Genomic DNA, 20,442 nt, shown 5'->3' with positions numbered 1-20,442 from the left:
GTTTAAAGTTTAAAAACTTGTGGTTGAAGTGAATGCTTTTATGTTGAAAATTGTCACTAGACCACTTCATAACAACAACTAGTGAAAACACAATAACACATAATGGATTTGTTATTGTGTGTAAGAACACATCATAATGAGAAACTTGTTTCTCAGACCTAAAAAGGATGTGATTTAATAGCAAAAAACACACCAATAAACAAAATGAGAATTGTTTACATATCCTAAAGCTCGTGTCTCAAACATGTTTTAAGTCCTTGATGTCAGGTCTTGTGAGACTTAGTTAAAATCCCGAGTCCTCCTTTCTATTTGAAGATGCATGCACACCGGTTGAGTCGACTTTCAATGAAAAGTTTATGCAAATGGGACCAGAACTTTGGGCTTCCGCATCCAGAATGCTCATGATCACTTGTCGCTACGCGAGTAGGTCTTCATTGATCACGGGCTGATAGTTCAACTGGTTGATTACAGTAACCAATGACTCATATATCACTAGAGATGACACGTTAGCTTGTTGCGAACGCAGAGTTGTTCTCCATATTGGAATGGTATAGATGTCTGTTTACTGCTGTGTTACAATTGTACAAACAGATCTGGAAAAACTAGAATGTGACTTTTCACTAGTAAATTATTACTGTCATCTGATAAAGGAGAACTTCTAGAAAACATTTGAACAAGATCTGAGTGAGTATACTCTCAATAATGAACGGTTTAAAAAAAAATGGCGTATACTTGTATAGCGCTTTCTACCCTCCTCCGAGGGCCCAAAGCGCTTCACAGTCACAGATCCATTCACATTCACATTCACACACTGGTGGTGGCTCCACTGCCAAACACTGGCGCCAACCTCCCACCAGAGGCAATTCGGGGTTCAGTGTCTTGCCCAAGGACACTTCGACACATTGGGCGGGCAAGGCGGGAGTCGAACCCGCTCACTTCTGATCAGGAGTCGACCGCCCTACCACTGCACCACGGCCGCCCCACTTTTAGGCTGATCTAGTCTATTTAAAGTCAATGGCTGTTACGTCCCTCCTTGGGAAGGAGGAAGAAATGTGCAACATAAAGAAATAATTAAATAACCGGGCAGGGATAAGAAGGAGACACAGTGTTTAATGGAGTGACGGGTGGCAGGAGTCACAACATAAGATAAATCAAACCACAAAAAGCCAAATGAATGAATACTAATAGCAACTTAGGATCTCAGGCTTTTCAGCAAAACCAAACAGTCAAACATAAGTATCACACCAAAACAAACTAAAGAAACCACCAGAGCAAAATTAACAGATACAACAAACTAAAGAGGGGGAAACCAGAAGCTAGAAGGCTTGGGCCAGGCAGACAGCAGGGGCAGGCTGAGAAACTAATTCCCCACTCAGGAATTCAGCCGCCACTGGAGCAGAGCTTCCTGGCTTCTTTTAAGCTTCCCTCCCAGCTCAGGGATTGGTTGGGAGGGTGCCTCAATCAGCTCTTGCAGGAAGGGGGCGGAGTCAGCAGCAGTGGAGGAGCTGGACTTCTGCAGGAGCTGGTAAAACAGATAAAAAACAAACAAAACACACACACAAAACACACACACGACCAGGGGTCGTAACAATGACAGATTTAGACTTCACACTATTTCCATGTTTTCTAGCAGGACCACCGATCTTTTAGTTTATGGAGGACGATTGTGGTCTTTATGTGTGTGTTAGACCTCAGATCAGATCAGATGACCAGGATTTCTTCAGGAGCGACGAGCAAAGAGGAAAGATCACAGCACTGAATCCCTGTCTGGCGGGCAGGCGTACCGGGAAATGTGGCGTATAGGAAACTGTCTGCCTGCTGTGGCGCCGGCGCCTGAGTCCTTCTGATAGAGACTTGTAGAATGGGAGCCCCCAGCCCAGTCTATAGTAATGTGTAAACTGGGCAGACAGCTGGTTCCAAGAGCAGCAAGTTTAAAAGTTCAGGCAGGAACTAAGCACAGTTAAAAGTCCACAAAGCTAAATCCAAGTCAGACAAGAGGTCATCAACGAGCATGGAGGCATCAGAGCAGAGACTAGAGTTGTCAGAGTCCAGGCGAGGGTCAGGGCAGGCGGCAGACAATCAGAGATGAAGCAAGGTTGGAGACAGAACATCATGTCCAGAGTGAAACACTTGGTAATGAAGGCAGTGTGGCACAAACAATACTTCTCAGTGAGTTTGGCTCTGTGTGGTGCTTAACAAGCAGGTGGGTGATTGTCAGATTGGTGACAGCAGAGCAGCATCCAGGAACTGCGGGCCGGGGCTGCTGGGAGATGTAATGCAGTCAATACTCAGGAGATGACACCCACTGGTGGCCAGAGGGGGAGACAGAGCGCTGACTCCTGACATAATGTATGATTTGAATAATGGCTTCATGTGATGTTTTATTACAATATAGACTAGATTAACTAACCAATTTTCATGTATACGATATTCTGCCAGATAGATCTTCTTCATGCTGCTAAAGAAATTTGGTACATGTTTCATACCAATGGGGTTTCTTCTTGGTTGTAGCGAAACTCTCCACAAAGCTACATGGATTTGCCAGGACAACATGATCCTTTCTCATTTGGGATACGTCTATCCACTGAACATCTTAACCCTCATTATGTATTTTAAATGAATTTATATGGATGCATAACAGGACAATGTGAACATTCTTTCAAGTCTGTTTTAGATCTCATTTTGGAAACGGTTACGAATGTGAGTTCACACCGCACAGGGAAACGTATGCGGTGTGAACCAGAGGTCATATACAGTACTTTATGCATAAAACAGACACACTGTTGGATGACTGGTGATAGATTTCCTTCAGAAGGGAAATTTAAAAGCAGTGTCACACTTCTTGCATCCCCCTCCCCCGATTTAGCCGTCCTCTTAGCTCTTGAAAAGTGAGAATAAAAGGTTTGGGTATTGAGCAAAGGAGTGTAAACTGGGATTCACCCCTTGAATGAATTTCACAAATGTAAAGCCTACATTTCTCTTCACTTTAAATGAGCTTCATGCCATTTCCCACCCAATGCGAACATGTTCAAGGCTTAAGATAAACCTCAAATTTCTCCCAGTCACGCCAAAATGTATTTAATTTATACATGGGTTAAACAGTCTGTGTTAACTTGGTATTTATAGTAACAAACTTGAGTTGTTCATCTTACAGGATTTGTCAGAGATTTTTGCTTATTGTTTCTAATAGGGAGACGTGTCATTCCGTATGGAGCACGCACTGGTGTGAAGCAGCTAACTCAGCAGGTATCACGTTGAAGGGTGGAAGCATGTCTGTTCCATCGCTGCCATCACCTGTTTCAGCTTGATGTCAAGTCTTTGTCGACTCTGTCATTTGTTCCTTTCAGACTTTGTTATATCTGTGAAAGGAGACTGAGCTTCAGGATCAGACTGGATGTGAGGAGAACAAGGAGGACAAAGAAGGATGAAGCAGATGTTTAGCTGAGAGCTAATCTTAACCTCCCAAAGAAATCCAGGCTTCACCCGTCAGAGCGTGACCTTTTCTTCTTATTGATCTAGTCTCTTTTGAAGGTGTCTGCGAGTAGTGTCTTGTATTTAGAGGCTCAAACTGAAAAAAAACAAGCCATTTTGTGTTTGAATGAATCTGTTCATTCTAAAAAAGCAACAAAAAAATAATTTACTGATTTAATCTCCAATTTAAAGGCAAAACAAGCTTTTCACAGACAGTGCTTTACACTGAAAGCAAGCAAGGAGAAATGCAAGCAAAGACGTGGACGACATGGAGGTGTGTTGGAAAGTAAACCGAAGGAGAAAAATACAAAGAAGACAAGAAAAAGGGAGAAATACAGAGATAATTTAAGGAGGCAAATGGTTGGTGGGATCACAAAGCATTTATCATGCTCATTCTCCTTACTCGCCTCTCCCCTTACTTCATAAACACTTGACACACAAATGCGCACCATCATCCATACACCCCTCTCTGCCCTTCATTCCTGCAGCTGCTTTTTTCTTTCTCATTTTTTATCTCTGGCCTTTTTCCACAGCTTATGAATTTTAATAGGCCTCAATCAGAACACCTCAGCAGTGTTTTTCTATCTTCCAAAGTAATAGACTTGAACCACCTGAGAGTTCTTAGACAGCCATGTATTCGTGGGAGCCAAGGAGGGAATGAAACAGTGGGGATAGTAGGAATGAATGATAAGAACAGACGGGATGTAGATGAATAAGGAAGTGGCGGAGGGAGAGGAACAAGCTCGCAGAGGGATCGCTGATTATGGGATGCTTGTAGGAAGGAGATGATTTGAGAGACTGAGAGATTGGACTTCAAAATGGGTTCCTACTGGATGTCGGCACACATGTTGGAGTGGATGGGGTTTCACACAAGTAAACAGACGCCTTAAATGAGAGTCTGATTGTTTCTGGGTTGTCTTTCTCCTGATCTAGCACCCCTTAATTACAATCTGCACTGACAAATAGGCCTGCTTGGCTATGCAGATGAAAGCACCCACACAAAATGAAAGCGAGGGATGCACCGTTTCTGTTGATTAAGTATGTCACTGCTCTTTTTGGCCTCAGACCACATATTGATATACACTCACAAGTAAACCAAACAAAAAAGAAAATCTCAGGTCAACTCTTTTGGATATATTTTATAAAAAATGGCATTATTTCACCTTAGAAAGAAAGGTGATTAAGAACCGTTCTTCTGTTGTTCATTCTTCTCCATCGTTGTGTCTGTTCTCCAACATGTTGAAATGGAAAGGGGTCAGCATGTTGGGAAAAATTGGCACCTGTGCATCTACTGTCAATGTAAAAAGGCTGTGTGTAAATACTGCACCTCTGCTCATCTACTGACTGCCTTATCTCTTTCCTTCTTGTTTCTGCTTGCTGGTTACCACACACACTCACACACATGGCAACACAATGAGCGAGAGACACAATGAGGTATCCTGCAGGAAAAGCAATCCGCACACTACATGTGCCAATGTTGATAGGCTGCAAACAATGTGTCTTTGCTGCTTTTGCCATAATCACAGCACTTTTAAAGATCTCATCCTAAAAGAAAGGAGAGAAAAACAATACATAAACACAGCCATAAGCCAGCCCTATTCACAGGCCATGTAGTTATTTGAACTGTTAAAGCCATTCCCCTTTCAGTCAGGCAACAATGGAGTGCAACGGAAGACTAAGGGACTCAATTGATACTGAGCGCTAATGAATGGACTGGCTGACTAGCATTTGCTAACACAACGGATGGATGGTTTAATTGTAGACCAGTGTGAGAAAAGGAGCAATAGACAGCACATTTGTGTTGTAAATGTGTGGTTCTGTTTCTGTCTATGCTTCTGTCTGAGTGAAGAAGAGGACTCTGGGAGGTGACAGCCGTTATCTCCAGCCTACAGACAAACACTTAGCCCACTGCCAACTCTCAACCACTCGTCCCAGTGGCAAGCTCAGAAATGTCATGAGCTGATGATGTCGAGCTGCTGGGTGTGTTTTATGCTCGTGCACGTAGGAATCTCTATTGCCTGCATACAGTGGGCGCGATAGCCAAAGTATTTTTACCCATTTAATCCCACTGGTCACAAAACAATGTTTCATTTCCAAGGCTGTAAAAATGTTACTGAATGATCCATATATGTATTTTCAGCATATATTGAAATAATAAAGGGTATCTATGAAAGATATGTAGTGTCACATGGGTATGTTAAAATGTCACATGACCAGAGCCGTTCACTTCCAGAGAACAGTGAGAAAGCTCTCAAAGAAAACGTATGTTAACATTAAGATAGGACTTTGATTTTTGGTTCACATCATGTTTTATATGTCTAGTATTAATATTTCCATTTGCATTTAATGTGGTCATAGAACTCACAAACATATCACTGCCAACAACAGTGACCATTGGGATTAGCTATTGTATCTACATACTAATACACGTAGGTTAACTTATTTCCTGCTACTACCTTCATTTTCCTCTATTTTTACACACACACATAAAGACAACAAACACACACACACACACACGACATACACTTTCGGACACGGAAACCTCTGTCAGGACATGGAACATGCACCAACATGCCTTTGACAACAACCAACAACCAAAATGCATCAGCAAATACAATGAGCACATGGCTGGTTCATTCACATTCACGACCTACAGGAGTCGTGATGCCAAATCTCAGTGAGGGCCCGTCCCTGCATGGTCTATGAACAGTTCTCTTGTAAATGGCCAGCTTTTTCACAGAGATGTTATTGGAAGGACCGTCAACCTGCTCACGTTCTCACAGATAGACCCACAGTCACTTCTAAAAAGGTTTGGAACTAAACTACTAAATCATGGAAGGTGATCTTTATGTGTTGCTTCTATTGAAGATCAGACAAGAGGGCCTCTTACTGGATAGCTAACACAATGCACCGCCTCTAGATGTCGCCATTTTGAGAAATGCACAACCTATGCATGAGAGAAATGCAAATACAAAGAAACACTGCATTGGTCAAATTTGCCTATATTCAGTCTATACAGTGATTGATACAACACAGTATCCCACAGGTCACAATTGTGACCGGACATAAAACACATTTTTCCACATGTTTCCATCACAATTTCAGAAAATTGTGATTGATTGTTTTGAAGGGACACTGATGACACATGATTTGAATATTTTTATGTCTGGAATAAATGGGAATAAATGGGTTGATAAAGCCCAAAAACAAAAACACATTATGGCTTGTGTTATAACTCTTCTTAATCATAATGACCTTCCACAGTTAGTAAAAACGCAAATTCCAATCAATAGATTTACTGCCTGCAAGCAATCTATGTTGACAGCAGTGCAGTTGGATTGTGAGAAGGGGAAAGTTTTCCTCCCCTTTTCTCACTCTTAGAACTCAGTGTTCCCAGTTTTAACCCCTTCATGGCTGATTTTATTTCCTATTACATTCAAGGCGATGCAACACTAAGTAAAGTCCTGGGTTAAATAGTATTGTGTGAGTTAGCGACATACAGATATAAAGGATTAAATAAAAGTAGAACATTCATAGTGCTGGTGATCAAATTGTACATTTATTTATTTCAAAGAGAGGTTTATTCACTGAAGAAAACGACTTTCTTTAGGTATAGAAGCATTCAACTGAACAAAAAAAAACTAAATTGATAATGGTCTAGTTTTCTTGAGGTAAAGAGTCTTTAAGTGGCTAAAAGAATACACAATTTTTGTCGGCTTTTGGTCAATCAGTACTCATTTCACAAAAGGTTTCTTTTACTTTTGCATGACTAACAATACAATATAACTGTAAATTTCTATCCAAGTCTTTGCTGAAATGTAAAGTTTTGTAGGTGAAGTGCTGATTTTACTGTCTCTTTTTTAGAGGATGGACACATTTGAAAAGTCAGAATGTCCTCAAATAGTTCAACATTTGTATGACTTATCTTAAAAAAGTAACATTTGCATCCTAAATAGAGACTTTACTCATACATTAATGTTACCAATCTCAGGGCTGGTACAGCAGCAACAAAATGCTCAAGCAATCTTGACAATCTAAACAGCTTATGTGAAAAGTTCACAATGCACATGTTCAAAGCCAAAGGGCTACTATGTTTCAAATGAACTAGTCAACTACACTCAGTTTAAATGTTTTGTGTTGACAGTAAAAACCACATTAATAGCATCTTTGTAGAATTAAAATTATTGCAGAATGCCACAAACTATGTATCAATTTACACTCTAAAGAACAACAACTTTTCTGTCATTTTTAGTTAACTTAACAGACCGTTTTCTGTTATTTTAGAATAAATCTTGTTTGTTTTCTAAACATATTCCACCTGCCTCTAGTTAATCTCATCAGGCATGTCGTTGATCAGCAACCCCGATTAGTGGGATCACCTGGTTTAACTAATTAGCAGTAGGGGGTGGGGGGTTGCTTGATAAAACATGGGCTGGAGAATATAACTTATCTATGGGTAATTCAAACTGAAAAATTCTATGTGCCTTTTAGAATGACCTTTTAAACAGTTGCTTTTTTTTTTCCCCCTTCACCTGAGCAAAAGTATTTACATGATTTTCAAAATGTTGCATTTTTCCGAGTGTCTTGGGTCCCTGGGTAAAGTCTCACATGTCCCATGAATGAGTGGACCAAAGGACAAGTCTCCAGTATTATTGTTCTTATCATAGTTATTATTTGGGAATTTTTTTTCTTTAAAATTTCCAATTTTTATATGATTTTCAAGCATGTTCTTAGGATCTTCCTGCTCTTATTTTCTATTTTGTTACATAAACCACAGCTGAAAATAAAAGAGAACTACTTAGATTTATCATTTGTTGATCTATTTTTTTTTTACTTTTTATTGGGATTTTTTATAGGGTAAAAATTACCCGGCAAAACTGATGGTGTAACTTTTTGTGTCAAAAGTGTTCTAGTGATAAATACATAAGTGGGTTTTTACATGACGTGATTATTTTATCACACACCCAACAAAATATTCTTACTGACACTAATTTTAGCTCAACTCTATCCTGTTTGTGTACTATGGAAAAGGTGCACTTTATTTTGTTGGATAAAAACATCTAGCAGAATCAGACTCTATTTGGTTCTAATTTTAAGACATGTGCCAGCGGTACACGCAAACAGAAAAACTAAAACCACAATGCAAAGAGCATAATCAGACCAAACTGGAGAGAAACATTTGGATTTGTGGATCTGCCTTCAAGCCACACATTCTTCTAAATAATAGACTATTTAGAACAAACTTTCTTTTGTCTCAACAATCTTTTTTTTTCCAGTACAACAATCAAAGCAAATGACCAAGAACAGCACAGCAATGACAACCAATGTAGATGACATATGATAATAACTAATATTTAGGACAAACGCTTTTAGCTCAGTTCTGAGATGAAAAGTTTTATTTTATGTTAAAACTCAAAAAGAGCTGCTTCTGCAGGAGAGAAGCTGAACATCTGAACGCTTCAGCTTCCATAATGCTTTATGAGAGTCTGAAGACCACAAGCAGCACTGAAAACACCAGCCTGCTGAGAGAACATGGGTCTGTCAAATCTCTAAGATAAAACAATGTTGTCATTTTTACACTGTCCATACAAGGATCTTCATGTCATGTGTTGTTTTTTTTTTTAAACTGGAAACTCAAAGCTAAACTGAAATAACAAGTTCAAACCAAACAAACTGCGTGTATTTACAGTTACTTCTAAATCTTTCTTTAAAGGCATTTTGGTTTGGCTTCTTAGACATTTGGCTTTTCAATGACCGATTTTTAGATCTTTCTTTATAAACAAATAATTTTAAAAATGTATAAGAAATGGACCAAAATGAAAGTCATGATTTGTTTAAAAAACTATGTAATTCTATTATTTCCTGAGTGTGAATAACAAAGATATTTTCTTCTAGATTTAACAAATGTTTAGCTTAGTACCACATTGTTTGGTGTAAAAAAAACATTTCTTTAGAACATCCAAACACAATGAGTGGGTTGATAACAGAATGTTTAGTTTTAGCATGTGTGTGTTTGCAACAGCAGTTGGATGTAAGGATCATGGTAGGACGAGCAACATCTGTGGTTTTTTACAGAGATGATGAAATGTATTATTAGAGCTTCAAAGACGGTTGAAGAAACAGAGGAAGGCTTCTTCCATCCAATGGAGCATAAATATGACAGGAGTTACCACTCCAGCACCATGTACCAGAAGGATTAGAGGAGCTGAGTTTGAATGTACTGTTGGCCAGGTTGTAGGTTAACCCACAAAAGATTTTTTTTGGTCAGATCTGAGCTTTTAAATGAGTGAAGAACTAAAAAAAGTTAATATAAAGTCTGTAAAGGTAGAACGATGCAATTGTTATAGATAAAGAGCAATACTACAATATTACAGCAGGTTGTTGATGGCATACAGAGGACACATCTGGTCTTCCGGACAAACTGAAACTACAGTGTTTCCTGTTTACTCTTCTAACTATTAACCCCGCGCTTACACCGCCAGCGTCAAGGCTCCGTTGCGTGCGCCGCAGTCTTTCCGTAACTTTAAAAGTGCGAGAGAAACTTCCACTGCAGGCGTTCACGTCCTGCGTCTGCGGACTGACCTCTGCGTCGCTGCGAATCCTTTTCGTTTGGTTCAAATTCTGACGGACACCGCAGCTGATCGTCATCACTTTCTGTGAAGTTGGGGTTATTCATGACTTAAACCGGAAACCACGCGAGCGAATTTAAAGTGCATCTGGTATATTTTCAAAATAAAACAAACTTTCCGCTGAACTCGCCGGTTTCAGCGTGTTGTAAACATTACGTAATTTTCGGATTACTCAAAGTGTGTTGCAGCACAGCGTTGTCAGTCATAACCATGGACAACGAGAAGCTGATCATAGAGATCCAGCTCTACTCTGTCTGGGCTGAGCTTTCACAGGCTGTGGCTGGAGCAGCAGCCAGTGTAAGCCATCGGCTGTAGCTAGTCCACTCCCGCAACGCAACAAAGCTGTGACGCTAGCGGTGTAAGCCCGGGGTTCTCTAGCTATTGACTGTCTATGATGTTCCTATGACAAAGGTAGTTGTAGTTGTAGAGTTGTAGAGAAGGAATGGTGCATTCATTAGAAAGTGAGGACATGAGCAGTGTGGCTTCATATGTTCTTCCATCTCCCCAGAATTTACATTGATGTACAGCATGTGTCAAAGTCAAGGCCCGGGGGCCATATCCGGCCCTCCAGGTAATTCTATCCGGCCCTCCAGATTATTTTATATTATTGTTAGTAGTGGCCCGATGTTATCTTGCGCTTATTTGTAACTTATATAATTTTGACAAAATGTATTTTTTGGGAGAGTAAAATATTGAAAAGTATTTAAGGTTTAAGTTGATTCATTCTGGAATAATCTTCTTGCCTTTTTATTATTCATAATTATACTAAAAAGTTACAGGTTTTAAAGCATGAAAAATTGGCATTCTGCTAGTTTTTCAGACTATTTTGGCATTTACTACTTTTTTTGTGGGTATTTTGGAATTTAGCTAATATTTCAGCTACATGCTAGCTGTTTTGGCATCTAGCTAACTTTTTATCTGGCTATCAACTTCCGTGTTTTCAGCTTTCAGCTTCAGCGTTTTTAGCTATCAATTTCAGCATCTTTAGCGGCCAAATTCAGCTTACAGTATTCACACTAGCATTATCTCAGGTAATGCTATCTAGTTCATAATTATGTTAAAAAGTTACAGTTTTAAAAACGTAGTTTTAGAGTGTTCAATAAATGCTTATCCAGTTTGGCCCGTGACCTAAGGTATGTTTTGGATTTTGGCCCCTTGTGTGATTGGGTTTGACACCTCTGATATACAGTATAGTAACCACCACTTTTATTGTTCCAAACGTTTTTTCACTTCAACAAATTTTGTCAGAATGTAAAGTTTGGTTGTAACAGGATGAATTTAGATTGAGGCAAAATCAAGTGTTGAAATGTTCAGTTGCTATTGAAGGCAAACAGACATACATGCATCAAAACAGAAAAAACTAGCTGAGGATGGTGCTTGTTTATAAAGGAGAGAAGTGCAGCACATGTGCAGCCTGTGGGGAAGCTACTGTTCAGTTGGATGATGCCAGAGACTGGCAGGACAGCTTGTGGTTCCTCAGAATCTTGCCAGCACAAACTTAAGGCCAGCTAAGGCGTTGTAATCTGAGTCAGAACATACTGTATGTTTCACAGAGCTCACAGTTCTCTGGAACTACGTAGAAATGCTCCTCAAAAGCGAAGCAGAGAAACAGTCCTGTGGAAGTTGTCTTTGGAGGTGAAGTGAGCCATTCTGCTGAGAGATATAGGTATTTATGTTAATTTTTTATATAAAAAAACTAATTTTATTTTTGCATAAATAAAACTTGAACATAAAGATAAATAGCCTATTTTTTAATTTGAAAAAGTGTATAACTTTTGATAGAAGTTCACAATACTTCCTTTCAAAACTGCAGGCAAACCCATTCGGTGCCCACATTTCCTGCCCACTTTTGGGGCCCACTTGACTTGCTGGTTGGGGTGCACCTTATGAGTGTCCTGGTGGTTCGTGGTGATATCCAGTTGATTTTCTGTGGGATCCTGCTTTCAAAAATCTGTCCAAACATTTTAGTATGGCTTCGATAAACTATGAAGTCGCACTGCTTGATTGCTGGAGCATTAGTTAATGGCAGGAGTCATAGCTCTGTTGCCCTCTCTGTTCACCGGCGGGAGCCACCCCCGGACTATTGACTTCTACATCTCGTCTTAAGTCCCCAGATGTCGCTCACCTATCGATGTCGCTCACCTATCTCTTATTTGACAATCACCCCTCTGACATTTAGTGGGCGAAGTATTGTTTGTGCCACTTTGCTTGCATTACTGAGCGTTAGCTCTCAGCCTTTTTGCGTTTCTGATCCTTATTCCAATCTGACTATGTTTGTCTGGCGCCTGCCCTGACCATCGCCTACCCAACCCTGCTTTAGCCCTGTGGACTTTTAGCTGGGCTTGACTCCTGTCAATGAGTCTATGCAATCAAACCTGCTGCACGTGGAACCAGCTGTCAGTGATACATACTATCCATACTGTACCTCAGCTGTTTGTTAATACGTTGAATAACACTTGATTTATCTGACTGGCTTGTTGAGTCTTGTAATCTGTAAAATATGCTACTTTTTAAATTAAAAACTCTTTTCTTTTTTTTCACCAGAGGGCAATGAAGGGGTCAAAGAGCCTCATGTGGTCCAGAGCCTCAGGTTCTAGACTCCTGAGATATGCAGTCAATGATTCCATGCAACACTGTACTTGAAGGGCACAGGTACCCAGTTAGGCAGCAGCGTCAAGGAGATTAGTAGAAAACCCCGGGGATTGAACCCAGGTCCCCAACGTGCAAACACTATACTTAGCCCACTGAGCCATCCAGCTGATTTCCAAATTGGAGAGAGACGCCAGAACAAATTTAATACATGAAGTACATTTGATGCAAAGGCCTATAGAAAATATTGATTTAAAAAAACGTTTTCTTTTTTTCTTAATTGAATGAAAGCATAGACGTTCTAGTTTATCAATATTTTACAAAGACCTATACAGACAATTTTAGCACTGAATAGAATAATATCTAAAAGTGAAGTAAAATGTTGTCTTCTCCCAAAGGTCCTCTAAAACATTTAGAGTTGTACAAACGCAGTGCATAATAGTTTTGCTTTCTGCATGTACTGTACCAATGAACACACACAGTATCCTGCTTTGCCTGCAGGTCTGAGGATCTGAGCTGCAGTTGTGTCTTTCATACTTTATGCCACAGGCCTGAAACAAGCCATCTGCACAGACTTCTGCCTCTGCCAGCCTTGCCCTGTGAGACTGAGTATGAGTGTTTACATGTGTGTGAGTTGGAAGTCCTTTTTCTTTTCGAGGGAGTTTTTGAGAATTTTAAAGTCTGAGGAGAAGCATGCACGTTAGCTAAAAAAAAATGGCATGACAAGAAGAAAGGGTTGAAATAGGACAGTGAAATAAGTGCCAGCCCGCCATGTTTTCTCATAACACCACTCATGTAACATTTAGGAGTGTTTCTGTCTTTGTGTAATGTAGTCCAGCTTTCATGGGAATAAAGAAATGTACACTAGTTTACCAATTAATAAATTACTCAGACAGAGACAAATGACACGCTCAACACAAACAAACTGTCCAGATTACTGCAGCTCAGAACACAAACAATCCTGTCAGGCAGAATCCTGTCAAGTAAACCCCTGGAGATGACAAATATGATCAAGACTCTGAGGATGATTGGCGGAGACAATTTAAGGGACTGAACTTTTGCCAAAATGAGAGTAATCAGCCTAAGTTTTGGTAAAAATCACATTCATCATGAATAGAAATCAAATACACCTAAAGAAAGTATTTTATGACCCTTCATATTCCTAACTGCTCATTGTGAAACCTTGTTTTGTTTGGATGGACACTATGGAAGTGTTTGTGGCTCATAATTCAAAAGTCAATTATAGATGAAAACATCTTTTCCTCCTCTTCCTTCCTTTTTCTCTATATAAGTCATTGAGAACGGCATGTCGTTTGCCGACATCACAAACCAAAGCAGAGGAGGAGGAGCTCTGACATCATCGTCATGCACCCCTTGGAACTGCTAACTCAAACTGATTTAAGAGACACTTTTTGTGCGACAGAATCTGAAAACAAAAAGCAATCTTCATCGGCTTTATCACTTAATTATATAACAGAATAAGCAGTGTTGACGTAGAAAATGGAAAAGACGTTCTGAGGATTGCCTTTTTTAATTTTATTTAAGAGACTAGTAATGTTGGTACATTGTGAAAAGGAAAAAGCATTTCTGTTTATGCATGTTAATTTTTAAATTCAATATTTTTAATTGAATTTTGGTACAAATTTACCAGAGAACGTTTTGAAAATTACATTTCAAAAGCCGTTTTCTTTATCATTTTAATTAAGTTACAGAAAGAGCGGTGTTGAAAAAGAAAAAGCCATTTGGAGAATTGCTTTTTCATTTTATCTAAGAGACAAGTAATGCAGTTACATTGTGAAAATGAAAATGCATTTCCAGTATTGACTTTTATTTTGAATCATGAGTCACAGACACTTCCATAGACACAGGGCTTATATCCTGCCAATGGTAAATCTGCTTTACAGCAATTATGATGTTATGCTATAAAAAAATGTGCTTTTCTCCATGTCGGAATCAGTTGATTCATGTTGCTTGTGGGAACTGTTGAGGATTACTGTAGAAGAGCGTGTTATTTAGATGTCACCTATGACATCTCAGGTGTTTAAGGGTTAACGGCAGCATAACAGAAACAAAACAGAATGAACCAAGTGTGAACTTAATATGAAGCAAAGTAAATGTAATGCCTTAAGAGGACTTTATAAAACAAAGCCGTCAAACTCAATCGCAGAGGGGGCCAAAATACGAAACAACTTAGGTTGTGGGCCAAACAGGGTAAACATTTATTGACACACTCAAACTAGATTTTTAAAACTTTAAAAACATAGCTTTTTAACATAACTATAAATAAAAACAGACAGGAATAGTATTACAAAATAAATAAACTTAAACCTCAAATAACTTTCAATAGTTTAATCTCCATAATAATTTATTTTGTCAAAACTGTACAAGTTAGAAATAAACTAAACATTAAAAGAAAAACAAACTAAAATGTATTTACTTTTTTGTCGTTTTATATTAAAAATTACAGTTATAAATGACCGAAAAGATTTTTATCTCTTTAAAGTATATCCTGTTTTAATGAACATGTTGCTGAACAAAACAAACAAATCATGGAAGTAAAAATTCAACTTGTGCTTTTTAGCAAAAACAAATCAAATCACTCTGTTTTTATGTGCTGTGTGTTTTGTTGTCTGGCTGTGTTACTCTGTTTTGCCTTTAATGATGACCCCCTTGTGATGTAAAAGAGAAAGCCATCCATCATTTGAACTGATCTCTCAGCCTCAATAATTGTAGTGTTGCTTCAATATGTTACCAGCGCAAGATAACATTGGGCTGTTAATAACAATAATATGAAATGATCTGGAGAGCCAGATATAATTACTTGAAGGGCCGGATCTGGCCCCCGGGCCTTGACCTTGGCACATGTGTTGTAGAATAACCAAAAACTGTCAGAGTTTAAAAACGCATTTTTATTCAAAGGCTCAGGCTTGTTTGTTCAACTCTTCTTCCTATTGGTCACCTTTAACTGATTATAATGGTTACAATTATGAGGTATTTATAAATAATTTTGATGAATAAGAAATTAAGGCCATGAAAAGTCTGCAAAAAATAAAATACATTTGACACACACCCACACACACACCTATGCAAATATCTTATTTTATGAAAAACTGATTATTTTGGGAAAAAAACATTTTGAGAAACACGATTCTTCTATAAAGGGTTGAGTATAACCCCCTGTTGTAATAGTAAAAGCTGTCGAACACAAGACGCCTTCAGCTCTTTTCTGTTTGCTCACCTTTTGGACAGGACGAGTGAGAAACAAAGATTTGTAATAAGCAGCCATGCAAAACTAGATTGCAAATAAGAAAAGCTGAAATGTTTATAAAGGCTTTGTTAAAAAATCCTTCTAGTGACCTAAATATAAATTTTGACTTTTTTTTCTTCTTAAAAACCAAATTGTCAAAATCATTGTATTTCCCAGACATTACACTAGAATGAAGACATCCATCAAAGAGCAGATTCAAAGCAAAACTAACTTTTTGAGCTTCTAAGTGTTTTATTTTGTTCATTTCTCTCTATAAAGAACCCAAAAAGCAGTTTTTGATCCGTTCACCGATTTCTGAGTAATCATACCCATGAAAACGAGCGGATCCTAAACGTGTGACGTTGACCAATGAGAACACCCCCGTACAGGAGGAGTTTGCGCTGCTAGTACCGCCCCCAGGCTAACACAAACACACACTGCAAGCTAATCAAAGTAGTAGCTCACTCGTGCACAGTCGTGCAGACTCCGGCTGTTTGTTGTGTGAGTGTTGTGATCCAGTCTAGTGATGGCCAAGAAACGCTCATTCGGTTTGGTGATTAAAATTGGTGTGGTGGCATAAGAACCTTCTGATGGAGAATCTGCAGGACATTTAAGGTGGATCCTGAATGTATTTGAGAATGACGCAGATGAGGGATATTGAGAAAGGGAGCAGACTATTTCCTAGTGGAAAAAGCAGCGTTGAATTAGGAGAGCTGGTTTGATAATGGATTATTGAGCAAAGACGTAAAGGTGTGAGTGTCTCCAGCAAGATGATTGGCATGAAAGTGAAAAGGATTTTTGATACGGAGATCGATTGTCATGGAGCAACCTGCTGCTACCATCTCCAGTCACCAGAGGGAGCGCTCGCCAGAGTTTTGAGCTCACCACCTGCCCTCACCTGGTCTCATCATCAGCAGCTGTTTCCCATCATCTCATCACCTCCTCAGCATATAGTCTGGCTCCACACTGTCACTCTCTGCGAAGTTTTGTTTGTCCCACCCTGGCTGCATCTCTGAGCGTTTACTCCTGGACCTGATCTTCTGCATCCGACCCTGCTACTCTGATTGCCTGCCGCCTGCCACCTGCCGCCTGCCCCTGACCCTGACCCTGCCCCTGACCCTGACCCTGACCCTGCCCCTGACCCTGACCCTCACCTGGACTCTGACTCCTCTTCTCGCTTGTCTCGGATGATCCCATGCCCGTGTATGACCTCTGCCTGTCTGACCCTGCTTACTCTGTGGACTGTTAATAAGCCTGCTGCATGTGGAATCAGCTGTCTGCCTGTTTGTGACATCGATGATGCTTCAAGGAGAAGAGAAATGTTCATAGCCAGTGCTAATCAGAACAATGTTCTCATCGTTTCAATAAAGTCCTGAATTGTTCATCTGGTCTTGTCTGCATTTTGTGACCAATTTTCAATGCAAAATTGACCCATTAGCTATCACCATTCTGTCTGTGAACACCAGGGCTACTAAAGGCATATACACAGTATGCACATTCATTCATCCATCCATCCATGACCAGGCTTCTCACCCTATCTCTCAGGAATCACCCAGCAACCCTATGGAGGAATCTCATATCAGGTGCTTGTAGTCAGGATCTCGCACTTTCAGTCATGACCATGGTGAGAACTAGAACGAAGATCAGCCAGTAAATTGAGAGCTTTACTTTCTGACTCAGCTCTCTCTTCACCACAATGGACTGGTTCATTCATACATTCATCTTTGCAAAAACGTGGATGTTTGTTTTCGTAAGAAAAATACTGCAGACAGGATGCTGGATCTAGGAGGACGTCATGAATTAGGCAGCACCCTCAAGGAGTGAAAGGTGGAGCCTCAGAGATCGAGTACTTCTGCGTTTGGTGAGACACCACAAAAATAATTCATATTTCATAAATAATTTGTTCTTTCATGTGCCAAAGGTAATATAAGATCAAATATATGGATATAGGTTACTCTGAAAGGCTTAGGAAAATCATAGTATGGCCCATAAAATGGTGCTAAAGTGACATAATTTTTCAGTGTGAAATGCTCTTTACTGGAGATCGAAAATTTGAATATGTCAAACATCTTAGTTGCTGTTTGGTAAATGTATTGTTCCATTTTTAGGGAATGAGGTCAGAGGAGATGGAAGGAACTGAGGATCAAACCAGGTTACGAGCAGCTTTTAACCAAGACTGGTTTACTCCATTCTTTGGCGATCTATCATGCTTTTCCTGATAAGCAGATTTATTTTGGATTTCTTTGTAAGTAACATGCACTGTAGTCCTGTTGGATCATAATGTGGACAAGTGTTGGTGAAACTCCAAACTTTGAAGCAAAAGAGTACAGAAAAAATAAGAAGAAAAGGGAAAAGAAAGGAGGATTTTGTGTGTAGAAAAACTCTTTCATCTTCAACCCAGAATCCCTGGTGAGGTCTTCCATGCCAGCCCATTTCCTGGAAGTGGCTTCCGTCTCATCAAATGGGACAACACAAAGACGCACAAATTTGGAGCACATTATGTGACAATGAAAACACTGCAATCCTGCTTTTCCACACACTTTTAGGTACGCACACTTGGCCCACCGGGACATCTGAGAGAGAATGGCAGTGCAACATCTGGGGGAGGTCCCACCTCTTCTGTGCAGAAACTGCGGCACCTCAGAGGCATCCCCCTGCCTCAGTGCGGGATGTGTGCGTGTGCTGTGCAGGTATGTTGTGCTTTCTGGCTTATTTTTGTCAGAATGGGAACATCTGATGTTGTCCCCCAAGGCCACCACGCAGTACCTGTCTTGCACCAAGCTTGTTTAGGGTTTGTGTGTGATCTGGCTGATTTTAAACCTCCACAACTTCAAGACAAACAGGAATGAAATGATGAAATCAACCACACATTTCTTCACGCTGCCCTGCATGCCGCAACTGCTGAGGCAGGCCACAGATCCGCTCTTGTGTCTTCTCGATGTGTGTTCACATCTGTGTTTGGTGTCATAATCAAATCCACAGGCATTTTTGAAAACATCTTTGTGCGTTAGTGTGTGTATGTGTGGTTTTGTGTGATACTAACCGCAGGCGTCCAAGTCTGTTCATTAGCAGGCTTAGCTAGCAAAGGGAAGCATGTAAAGATGACTGCTATTAATTTAACATCTCACTGGCCTCACTCTCTCCCCCACAGACACACATACACACACACCGATGACTGCCAATTCATTAAGAGAACGTTTGGAGCTCCAGACTGTACCAAATGGTTAGAGCTAACTAATCTGCACTGCGCCAGTGGAGAGAAGAGAAGCCAGAGAAAGAGATAACATTCACCGAGGGGGACATGCTGCATCTGAAAACAGCCATTAACATCAACATTTGGGAAGGCCATAACTTTTGTAAGATAAATACACACTCACAACTTCTGGCAATACAAATCCTAAAGTATGCAGCATGTTGGAAAACTGCTGCGAGGTGCAAAAAATACTGTTTATTCTGTGCTCTAACTGCTAACACAAGTAACTAAAGTTCTAACTAACGTTAAGGAAATGCAATGACGTTTAAGCAAACTACATTTAACTGCCTTTCCAATTGTCCTAATCTGTTTTGTGCCATCTAGTCTACTGGACAGTACCAGTCTATAGATGGTGGAGTAATACTGTATATTTGCTCGAAAGCCTGCCTGCCAGTTGTTGCTATATTATTAACTTTAAAAGTGGGGTCATCTTTTATTGGTTTGATAGTGTGAATGCGTTCACTTTTTATTTATTTGTTCATTTTTATATTTCTTCCTTACATTTCTTGGACATCCATAGCTCTTTAGCTCTTTTATCCGTTAAAATATTCAGCTCTTTTTATGCTAGGTTCTTACAACTCTTTTGGTAGTTACTAAGGATTTATGGGCTTTTTTGGGTTAACACTAAAATTCCTGAGCCTGCGCAAATTTGCACAGAGAAGAGTTCCCCCCCTTCTGTCCGAGAGCCCATTGTTGTGTCATGGTGGGTCACTGATGAGCCATTAACTTGCCCATGTATATGTTATTGCAGCATGTACCTAATGTGTATTTGAACTAACAGGTTGTGTGGGGGTTGGAGTTACCTGATGCATGTGGACAAGTATTGGCTTTCCTGCTTTTACTCACATTTGCACTAAAGTTCCATCTCATTCCTAACCCAGAGTTCAATATGATGTTGCTCCACCTTTTGCTGCTATTGCAGCTTCAACTCTTATGGGAAGGCTGTCCACAAGGTTGAGGAGAGTATTTATAAGAACTCTGGATCATTCTTCCAAAAGCTCATTGGTCAGGTCACACTGATGTTGGTGGAGAAGGTCTGGCTCTCAGTCTCTGCTCTAATTCATCTCAAAGGTGTTCTATGTCGTTCAGTTCAGGACTCTGTCCTCCATGTCTTTATGGACCTTGCTTTGTGCTCTGGTGCACAAAAATGTTGGAAGAGGAAGGCCCCGCTCCAAACTGTTCCCACTAAGGTTGGGAGCATTGTCCAAAATGTTTTAGCCTCCTGAAGCATTGAAAGTTCCTTTCACTGGAAC

This window comes from Oryzias melastigma, linkage group LG1 (assembly GCF_002922805.2).
Source record: "Oryzias melastigma strain HK-1 linkage group LG1, ASM292280v2, whole genome shotgun sequence".
NCBI classification, from domain to species: domain Eukaryota; kingdom Metazoa; phylum Chordata; class Actinopteri; order Beloniformes; family Adrianichthyidae; genus Oryzias; species Oryzias melastigma.
The sequence above is the reverse complement of the archived record's forward strand: the minus strand, read 5'-3'. Positions refer to the sequence as shown.